The sequence below is a fragment of the Mercenaria mercenaria genome, chromosome 4 (assembly GCF_021730395.1).
Source record: "Mercenaria mercenaria strain notata chromosome 4, MADL_Memer_1, whole genome shotgun sequence".
NCBI classification, from domain to species: domain Eukaryota; kingdom Metazoa; phylum Mollusca; class Bivalvia; order Venerida; family Veneridae; genus Mercenaria; species Mercenaria mercenaria.
In genome coordinates, this window is record NC_069364.1 from 43837835 (window position 1) to 43847016 (window position 9182).

The window sequence follows — 9182 nt, forward strand, 5'->3', positions numbered from 1 at the left end:
TAGGTCACTAGGTCAAATCAAAGAAAATACTTACTAATACTCAAGATTTTTGCTCCAATTTTAATGATAATTGGTCAGAATATTTTTTTTCCATGAAATCACTAGGTCAAACATGTTTACACTGTTATGGCGTGTTTCTCAGGTGAGCGACCTAGGGCCATCTTGGCCCTCTTGTTTTTTTTATAAATATATATCTATAGGGAGTATTTTTTTTTATAAAGATAGGCTTCTATGGTCTTTTTGATAGAATTTCAGATTCCTGTGGTTGGAAGTTATAATATTTAAAATGTAATGCTCCATGAGTGAGCTTTAAAACGAATACAGAAAAATCATTTGGAATTCGACGAGCAATGCTCTCTTATCTAAAACATTCTAGATAGTTCATAGAATAAAATTAAGTATTCACATAAGTGACACAAAAACTCGCAGTTCAGGCGTAAAAAAACATGTTTGTTTCCAGTATTCCGACCTACCCTAAATTTTTGGCCTGACCCTTAATGTTTTTATGTCTTTATGGCCTTGGAAGATTTTTATCCCAACTTTTTAACAAAAAGTTGCAAAACTGCATATTTTTATAGGCAGAACACCACTAAATCCGGCTGTTCTTTATTCTATATAAAATTCACTCACATTAAAACGGGTTTTCGACATTTTCTAGCATATCAGATTTTCAGAGACTTATATTCCCATAAAGAACTATATCGCTACTTTAGAAAAACAAAAAGAAAAGGGGGAGTAAACTTTTATATAAGTAAACTACAGTTCGCTAAATACAACCTGCTAAATTTACTCCTTCTTTCAATTTCTCTTTTCAAAACATTAGATTCTTACGACGCCATTTTTACATAGAATGCGACAGGAACATGCCGATTTCGATAGAATGCAGAGTGATACATACGGAAATGCGGTAGGGTAAAAGTAAACACGTTGCTGTTGAGAAAAGGCACTAGGAAAGGAAAAAAGATTAGTACTATTTATATTTGGACTACTTAACAGTAAGAATTGTCAGTGGTGACATCTGAGAAATGTGTAATCATTGTCAGTAGCATAAGGGGAATATAAGGGAAGTTGGAGCTGGAAGAGCATTAGTCCCCACTCTTCGCAGTAAGGATGTTTTGTTGTAAAAATGATGGATGTTCATGCATACTTAAAAAGATCTTACAACTGGTGCACATACTGAAAGAGATTGTAAGTAATTCTTACAATACGTAGGTTCCTGGCAAACTGGACAGAAAATGGGCCATATATGTACTTGTGTGAAGCTTACTTTCTATTTGGTAGTGATCAGCCTTTTATGCTTTAAATATGGTCAGTGATGTTAGAAATCATCTAACTGATGTTCTAAAGGCATAAACCCCTTATTTCAATTCATTTTTAAAAATGATTTCCGAAAAGTCTCACTTAATAAAAAAAGTCAAAAAAAAAAATCCGACCTACCTACCCTAATGTTTCTGAGCATATTGCCGGAAAAAAGAATTTTTTAGGCCTTAACTAGCATAACCAGCCCTTATATTGCAGTTCTGGTTTTTTTTTCTCCTATGCCTTTCCATTTTGTTAAGTTGGGTCATACTATTATTTTTTGAACTTTTAGGGATGAAGAATACTAAATTTTAAAGCTTTTTGATTTACAAAATTTTAATTTAGCCACGTACATATGGTTATTCTTAATTAGAAAACTAATACATAGTGGGAAAAGGGCATTTTGACGTTATTTAAAATATGTTTCTCGTTTGCCTTTTCCAAACGTTTGGTCATTACCGTAACAATAGATACAATTTCCTCTAACTAGAACACTTTTGAATCTGTCAACATCATTGAAAACATCATTTTGCAAAACAAAAGTGTCTCAAAGGTTCAAAGACTTCATAAAATGAAAATTATTTTTACACAGATTATGAGAGATCTGCTCACAGTCAGCGTTGTGGAAATGACATAGTACGGTTAACAGGTGCTATATTTGACATTAACATTTTGTTTAGAAGTAAGGTTTCCAAAAATATTTTTTAACAGTTGTATAAAACATAAATTACGGAATTGTTTTCTGTAATGAAATCTCTGTTTTTAATAACAAAATGTCATTTCCGTAACGACCACGTTATGGAAATGACAGTTATCGAAATGACAAATTGTTAAAATTTTGTCACATCACTGCTTTATTAAGTCTAGATAAGTATTTTAAATTCAAGGTGTGGAACCATGCACACAAAATCTACAAGTGGGTGTTATGCTCGTAAATCTAGATACAGCAGCTTGGCTAAAATAAACGTTACGGTAACGACAAACAAAAAGTATACTCACTAAAAATAGAACATGTTGACCACCATAATATACATATTCCATTATATTTTGTAGAAGACAAAGTTCTTTAAATGAAAACATCACAACATTCTTCTACGACACCCATTCGAATGATAATAAATACTTAAATCTATTCAGATATCACAAGGATTCTACATGGGTTACGGAAATGACGTAAAATTTAGGGACAGATGAAAGTCAATATTTTTTTGTATTTTTTATTCCAGTTATTTTTATGATGTTACTTGCAAGTAGCTGATGATTTATTTCAAGCAAACAAGTCCACTGAAATTAGCTAATAACAGTTGCCTGAATGCATTAAATCGATTGTAAGGTCACGACCAGTTGAGGGACACATAGTTCTCCTTATCCCTGGTCATGATAAAAGAATGTTTTTATTAGAAATACAATTAAACAAAATAAACAACTGATATCTGTCACATATGTATTGCTAAAGGTAACTAACATGCCGTGTGGCGGCCGTAAAACGTCTCCCTGTACATTCAATCAGGTCTGTTATATTTCCATCTTCTCAGATCGTTCAGCACGACTTTTATGTCGTGTTATTGGTATGTTTAGTTTCTCAGCATGAACATTTCGGCCTGGGTGGTTCCAATACTCCCGCTTTCATAGCTTTGAGTATTGTATGATCACCCCTTGGATATGGTGCCTGTTTTTTAATTTTGTCTTTTGGCAGTTCCTGTGATATGCAGGCTCCATAACCTCAGATCCCCTTTCTAAAGTCCAGTTTGTTTAGTTTTGCCCATTGTTTTCTCGTTTAGGGCAAACCCATTATTTTAACTGGGGACCATACGACGCTTTTCATGGAATTACACACTAGTGTAGCATTGAAGGTTCCATGTGCACCGCCGTATGAACACATCTGCGGATGTCTCTAAATTGTTTTTTGTACTTTTAGCATGTGTAAATGTTGAGGTCTGCTCAACCCGGGGCTAGAGGGCGTGGACGGTAGCATGCATTTCCACTACCGTCCATGAACAGGCTCAATCAAACCGAGCCTGCAACATTTCATGTTTGTTGTGTCGAGCGACCTGTGGAGTTTCCACTTTTTCTATTTTATATTCATTTTTGTCATCATAAAATACTTCAAAGTTGGGGGACAGGAGTTCCTTAAAAAAAAGAATGATCCAGTTACATGTACTAGTATGTACGTCGATTGACGTACAAAATATGTGCATCGTTGGAAAGGATTCAGCATTTATGAAAATGGGTATTGGGGAGAGTGGGGGTATATGCTTTGCCTCTCCACCTTTCAGATAAGGACCCCAGCATGTTTTTATATTATATAAAGCATCGGTAAATACAGTTACAGGCAGTAGAGTAGCATTAACTGAAGTTGAACGCCAACGTTGTCTGATGACGTTGATGTCATTTCCGTTTGACGGCAATATAGTTGGACAGCAAATTCAAACTGTGATATCAGATCCAACTTTATTTAAATATTTCGCTGGAAGGAGCCATTAAGACAAACTTTTGTGAATTGGTGTGTAATATATGATATGATGTATCATATATAAATAATCTAAAAAAAGGCGTTCCATTAACTCATATCAATAAAATAACAAACATTCTAATTTAACAGTAGCCAATATTATTTTAATTTGTCAGTATAGATTATATACTTTTTCGTTATTTGAACTTATTTCTCTTTGAAACTTCTAACTGTAATGCCAAGCTGTCGGTACCGTGAAGCTCTGCCATAACAAATGTAGATAGAACTGTAAATGAAACCAGTACACACGAGTTATATCAGTCAAGTAATCTGCAAAGTAATCGGCACCTTTTATTATATTTATACATACACAAGTAATTTAACAGACGTAATAAACAAACAAAAACACACCTGGGAACAATGCAGTAAAATGGTATAACGCCTGCTGCTCTTCATCATTAGGTGTGAAAACTGAATGAAGAAGATGAACTGAGCAACATAGAGGACACTATTTTTTTTAGAAAGAAATGGTTATAAAAAAGCAAATGTTCAAAAACCACAATGTCATACGGACCATTGACAGAATGGATCGGACTAGGGTAAAATATTCCATAAATCAATACCTAGTGAAAGAATTCATTAATCAATATATCTATGCCTAATATCAGTGATACTAAAACATTCTGTATGGGCATCTCATTATTACAATCCTTGATCAATATCTGTACCATGCATACACTACAAAGTAAAATACAATGTATATTATTTCCTTCAATTTCATTTCTCACTGGACAAAAAAGATATTCTATATGACTAATAGACTAATGACTCTAGAGTTTATGTGTGGCACAGTTAAAATATTTTTTGTTACCGTAGTTGTGTCAACGGTTAAAAAACAAAGATAAAGATCCAACAGGGAAAGCCACGTTCCAATAACTCAGCCTCCCCTATGGAACGCCTAAACTGCCTTTGCGTGATAATTATTAGTTCGTCATTTGACATTTCCAAGATATTCTGTACAAACGTAATTTGTTATGTAGATAAAGCAGTTTGTTATGTACATTTACTGTACGTATTTTTGTTTGTGCTGTGCATTCACTAGTTTGTGCTGTACAATTAATAGTTCGTCATGTGCCATTTCCAATATATTCTGTACAAACGTAATTTGTTATGTAGATAAAGCAGTTTGTTATGTACATTTGCTAGTTTGCCCTGTACATATTATAGTTTGTGTTGTGCATTCACTAGTTTGTGTTGTACAATTAAGAGTTTGTCATGTGCATTTTCTAATATATTCGGTACAAATCATAATTTGTTATGCAGATAAAGCAGTTTGTTATGTACATTTACTAGTTTGTCCGGTACATATCTTGGTTTGTGCTGTGCATTCACTAGATCGTTCTGTACAAATAATAGTTAGTCATGTGCCATTTCCAATATATTCTGTACAAATCATAATTTGTTATGTAGATGAAGCAGTTTGTTATGTGCATTTGCTAGTTTGTCCTGTACCAATTTTAGTTTGTGCTGTGCATTCACTGGTTTGTGTTGTACAATTAATAGTTCGTCATGTGCATTTTCCAATATATTCGGTACAAAGCATAGTTTGTTATGTTGATAAAACAGTTTGTTCTGTACAGTTAATAGTTCGTCATATGCATTTACCAATATATTCGGTGCAAATCATAATTTGTTATGCAGATAAAGTAGTTTGTTATGTACATTTACAATTTCGTCTGATACACTTTTATTTACATAACAAATTATGAGTTGTACCGAATATAATTGAAAATGCACATGATGATCTATTAATTGTACAGCACAAACTAGTAAATGCACAGCACAGCCTAAGATATGTACAGGGCAAACTAGTCTATGTGTACACAACAGACTGCTTAATCTACATAACAAATTATGATTTGTACCGAATATATTGGTAAATGCACATGACGAACTATTAGTAGTACAGAACAATCTAGTGAATGCACAGCACAGACTAAGAAATGTACCGGATAAACTAGTAATTGTACATAACAAACTGTTTTATCTACATAACAAATTATGATTTGTACCGAATATATTGGACAATGCACATGACGAACTATTAATTGTACATCACAAACTAGTGAATGCACAGCACAAACTAAAATATGTACAGGACAAACTAGCAAATGTACATAACAAACAGCTTTATCTACATAAAAATTATGATTTGTACAGAATATATTGGAAATGGCACATGACGAGCTAATAATTATCACGCAAAGGCAGTTTAGGCATTCCATATTCCCCATACCGCAACATACATACATGTACAATACTGACCAGGCATTATGGTGAGAGTTATATACTATATACATGCACTTTTATAATGGCTAGCAAAACAGATAAATGCGCTTTGTGTGAATAAACTTTGAACTAAGAAATAATAATAATATTAAAATGACTTCCTGTATTCTGGTGGCGTGCATGTCGCGGGGAAGGCATACAAGATACAAGATACAAATTTTTATTTATAGTCGGGTTGCAAACATAATAACATTAGCTATGAATAGCTATTAGCCGACTTAACAAATAACAGTCACATTACAATACAAACAAAAAAGCACATAGAAAAGCACATGAATTATCAAGCATAAAAGCACATTATACATAATACAACTGCAGGACTTGCATACGGTAAGTTGAAATGTATATGCAGATAATGCAGGCAGGTAAGAATAAAGAATAAATGTTTAAAAAGATGATATTCGAGTAAAAGAAACTTCTTGTCTTATCTGAATATGTCAAGACGTTAGTAACTCCCTTATTATTATTTTTATTATTATTATACCAGATTTATTGAGCGCCCTTTTCATATGAAATATACGTTCAAGGGCGCTTTACAATTAAACATGTGACATATCGCAGATATGTAGGAAACTCACAAAAACATGACATATGCAATCATAAGAACAACTTCAAGTGAAACTCTAGTCTTGCAAAACACACACATAGAATGCCATAACCCTTAAAATGTGACATGATGAAATAAAGGATGAATTGCCAATTTAGTTAATTACATGATGAATTGAACAGTAAAGAGATCTTCGTCAGCGACGAATGACTTGCCGTAGTTCTGTATCACAAAAATAACAATAGCATATTTATCATGGGAAGAAACAGTCACAGTTGGTATCTATGTGTTATAGACATTTTAGAAAAGGTGTGTTTTGAGAGCTCTTTTGAATGAATTTAGAGATAAATCTTTTCTGAGATTGTCAGGGAAAGAATTCCATAGTTTTGCGGCGGCAACTCTGAAACTTCTATCACCGCAGGAAATCAGTCGACTTTTTTTGTGGCACAAGGGTTGTTGCTGCACTTACTGATCTCTGATTTCTAGTTGGCACGTAAACCTCCAGTAAGTCTCTCAAATACACCGGCGACTGTCCATGCAAGGCCTTGAATGTTTGAATGAGAATTTTGTATTTGATTCTATCTTGTATTTGAAGCCAATGAAGATCTTTAACGATTGGTGTTATATGTTCAAAACGGGTTGTTTCCGTAATAAGACGTGCAGCTGTGTTTTGAACATTTTGCTGTTTGCTCGTTGTTGATTTTGGCACGCCATACAAGAGCATTGCAGTTATCTAATCGTGAGGTCACAAGCTTGTTTATAAGGGTTTTGGTGGCATCAGTTGTCAAATATGGTCGAATGTGACCAATTTGTCGTATTTGGCTATAGCATGTTCGAGTCACCAAATTAACATGATGGTCCATGTGCATGTTGGCATAAAGTGTAGCACCAACAAGGTCTCGAACAGTTTTTGATGGTCTTATGCTCGAGTCTCCAACTTTCAGATCTAGATTTTCAACATGTTTGGAGTGTTTTTGACACGAAAAAAGAATTACTTCAGTTTTGTCTGCATTCAATTTTAACATGTTTGAATCAACTCGCGTATTTGTGGCTGCCTTTGATGCTTGGTCAACTGGTTAAACGATAGATAGAGTTGGGAGTCATCTGCATAAAAATGGTGGTTTAGTGAAATTTTCTACATGCTGACTGGTTTATTTCATGTAATTGATTGTTTGTCAAATGTTCCTCAATTCTTCTGTTTACCACTTTTTCGAGGGTTTTTAGAGGTATGGCAGATTAGAAACAGGTCCGTAATTCTTGAATGTGTCTTGGTCAAGACTTGGCTTTTTTAACAATGGTCTTATTCGTGATGTTTTAAATGATTTAGGCACAATTGCACTTTGTAGAGAGATGTTAACAATTTTCGTCAATATTGGGATATATATACACGATTTCAAGAGCCATGTAGGAAGAGGGTCTTATTCACATGGCTTATTAGCTGACCTTTGAACAAGATTTTTCACTTCCACCTCTGTTGCTGGACTGAAACTAGCCAAACGCGCAGTATCACATAGCTCTATGCGTCCGTCCTCTGGAATTACTGATTCACTCTGATCCTGGGATGCAATATTAGTTCTGATTGTTTCTATTTTATCTATGAAGAAATCGCTGAACTCCTGTGCTAGTACTTCTGAGTTCTTGCCTGATGGAAGTGCAACTCCGCATGAACCGTTCAATAAATGTCTCGTTATTTTGAACAAACTTTTTTAGTCTCGTTCAAATTCTACTTTCTCTGAGTAATAATCAATTCTTGCCTCTTTTAATATTTTGTTAAAGATTGCGCATTGGTTCCAATACATTAAGTAGTCAACGGTGAGTCTTGAAGTCTGCCTTTTACGTTCTAGTTTATACGCTTGAAATGTTTGGCATCGTGGACCTCCTCCGTGAACCAGGGACAAGATGGTTTTTGAACACAAAGGCGCATGATTGTCAATTAAAGCTGAAAGTTCACTGTTGTATGATGAGACAAGAGTTTCTGCATCTGATGTACTCAGTGACAAATTCAAAAAATCGGATGATAGAATATCACTTTTGAAAGAATCAACGTCAATCGAACGGAGTTTCCTGTATGTCACTGTTTTCTTTACCGGAGGGGGTTTCGCGGCAAGTGCATTAAACATTACCGCGAAATGGTCCTTGGCTATTTTTCCAGAGCTATCTGATAATCCAGGATCAGTCAATACTCCTGCCGATACGGTGTTATCCATGTCTCTGGTGATGACCACGTCTAGGGTAAGACCGTGAACGTGGATGGGCCCTTTCACATATTATTATTATTATACCAGATTTATATAGCGCTCTTTTCATGATAAACACGTTCAAAGGCGCTTTACATATACTGCAGCCACACGGGGCGCGGAATCATCCTTTACTAGTACAGACACAGAGCGATCTGACCAGAGGGACAGAGTGAGATAAAGCCCCCAGAACAGACAGAGAGAACTTTTCAGATACAGACCTGTTGATACATGCTACAGGATTTAAACACACTGTTAAATCTGATGGTGTCACGATCAGAAAGAATGTCCAAATGAA